The sequence below is a fragment of the Nannospalax galili genome, unplaced genomic scaffold (genome assembly GCF_000622305.1).
Source record: "Nannospalax galili isolate Female #2095 unplaced genomic scaffold, S.galili_v1.0 scaffold57, whole genome shotgun sequence".
NCBI classification, from domain to species: Eukaryota; Metazoa; Chordata; class Mammalia; order Rodentia; family Spalacidae; genus Nannospalax; species Nannospalax galili.
Genome location: NW_008340555.1, coordinates 1436624 through 1439204, shown reverse-complemented (window position 1 = coordinate 1439204; position 2581 = coordinate 1436624). Strand labels below are relative to the sequence as shown.

Below are 2581 nucleotides of genomic sequence, written 5' to 3'. Positions count from 1 at the left end.
ATTGTCATTATTATCTTGCTCAAGGCTTGAATCACCCTTTTGTCCAACATGTCCATACTCTATGTGCTACCTGCCCATGAGTTATCTAGTACCCATCTTGGTTATGAGACTGACTGCTATAAACCTTAGTACTTGTACATAAGGAAGAAAGTGAATTGAATGCTCACGGCTACTTCACGATGCCTACATCATTCACCCCGTTTCAACTCATACATAATGTAGGCATTGCACTTCCTCACATGACAAGAAGGAGAGAAAGAGACCACACTCACATAACTTTTATAAAATTAGTATAAAATTATCCATTTTATTATGGCTGTTATTGTAAGTTCTTTAGTTTTAAGAATCAACCATAGATCTTGGAAAGTATAAAAGAACAGAAGTCCTCAACTCAAGGAAAGGGCCATAACTTGATGAATCTGTGTCAGATTCTCTGAAGTCAAAAATTTGAATGTCATAATCTGAGTGTTAGGATCTCAAAATATCTCTAAGGTCCCAAATACTGAAAAGTGAAACCTTTCAAAAAAGAATCCTGGCAAAAATAAATTTGAATTTCTTTAAAAGACATTTATTTGCATTTTAAAGGGAATGTACTTGCAAAACACAAAAACATGACAGAACACCTCATAGGCTACTTAAGACAATTGTGTTCATGATGACAGCATGTGTATTTGCAAGTGGTAACAAGAAAGAACACTGACAGTTACTTGGACATAACTGTAATGAGCAAATAAACTGCATTTGCAAATAAATATGTCGAAAATCAGGTGTATAAACACATATCAGTATGGCTGATAGTTGTGTACACACAGCTTTATAGCTGTGATCACCTGAAACACTATGACAGAGAAACCTGAGTCTTTTGATAAGATGAGAAAATAAAACATGCCACCAGTACCCCACTAAAGACGTAGGATCTTGAAACATTAGACTGTTCATCAGTGCCTGTATACAACAGATCATTGGAGGAGGTTTCATTGAACTTAAACACATAATGCTTACACACAAAATTGGTGCTGTTAACACTGCACTTTTAAGGAGTTAAATTTTCAGAAAATATATGAATGCATTAGACCTCTCTTCAAGGCTTTATAGAGTTGATAATTGATAGTAAGAATGATATAAAGATTGAATATATAACATAGAAAACTGTAAAACAGTGCCGACAACTTAAAATAGTGTGGAAAATGGAAAAAAATGAATGAAAAAGGAAAATATGCTTTCAGCATATAAATGTATTATAGGGATGTTATGTGGGGAATTTCATGGAACTTGTCCATAGGATACAGCTAACTTCTGTATTCTTAACTTATTTTATAGTCATGCGTGCATTAACAAACAGTACTTGTTTCTTTTCTTTCAGGGCACAGCTCCCTTGCAGAATCTGTTCACATTTCTAGTGCTGCTGTTTTAGGAATTCTGTTATTTGCCAGGCACCAGCATCATCCCATTTCACTTCCCTTTCTCCTGTGCTGTGCTCCTGTGCTGTGTGGGACATAGGAAACCTGTTTTCTGAGCACTTGTTCACAGACCATGGATGGACTGGTAATAATGCCAACGACAGAAAGGAGCAGCCAGAGTCAATGACTTCTCATTTGTCCCTGAACAACTCTTTTAGAACTAGACAGTAACTTCATTGACTTCTTCAGGCAAATGTCATTTTTTTTTTTCCAGTCAGACTGTGCTCCATCCCTCTAACTCTTCCAAAGGAAAGGGATGATCATCGATGGCAAAAGGCAGTTGCAAAAAAGCCACACCAAAAGCCAGCTTCATGCTCAGGAGGGAACACCATGACCAATGGAACTCATAAAAGGAAGAATTTATTTAACCTAAGGTTCCAAAGGGGCAAGAGTCCATCGTGGTAGGGAGGTATGGCAGCAGAGGCAGCTGGGTCAGGAGCCGAAGCGGAACACCATGACCAATGGAACTCATAAAAGGAAGAATTTATTTAACCTAAGATTCCAAAGGGGCAAGAGTCCACCGTGGTAGGGAGGTATGGCGGCAGAGGCAGCTGGGTCAGGAGCCGAAGTGGAGCACTCACATCTTCTAGTAGGCACAAGAAGCAAGAGAACTACTCTAGATCTGACAAGGCTTAAGAATTCTCTAAGCCCAGGGGTTCAGACCTCTATTGGGATAGGTACTCAGAGCTCAGCAGACCACCACAGAGAGCCAGGTTCTGACCTCCCTCTGGCCTCCAACTACCAGAGGGCCTGAGAACCCAGGGGACAGCCTGACAGCCACCGGATCCTGCCTCTCAGTGATGGTGAGCTTCCCCTAATTGCACCATACCATCTCCCTACCTGGGATTTTGTGAGGCCCCTCCCAAGGCCCCAGGGAAGAGCTGCCTTTGGTGGGCTAGGGCTGAGATCCTAGCCAACAGCCTCAGAGGGCGGGTTCGGGCCTCCATCAGGGCTGCTGCTCAGAGCTCAGCTGACCACCAGAGAGAGCAGGGTTATGGCTTACTTCTGGCCTAACTCTGGCGTAGGGTTGACACAGGACTGCCAGAGTCACTTTGGATCCTACCTCCACGTGGTGAAGGAAGCCTGAGTGTACCTGACTGGAACCTGAATTGGGCTTCTGT

The 2581-nt window shown here is 42.0% G+C and overlaps 1 pseudogene; it reads right to left on the bottom strand.

Moving 5' to 3' along the window:
* Nucleotides 1-1674: 1674 nt before the first annotated feature.
* Nucleotides 1675-1837, bottom strand: LOC115070761 (annotated as a pseudogene).
* Between the last annotated feature and the right edge of the window lie 744 nt (nucleotides 1838-2581).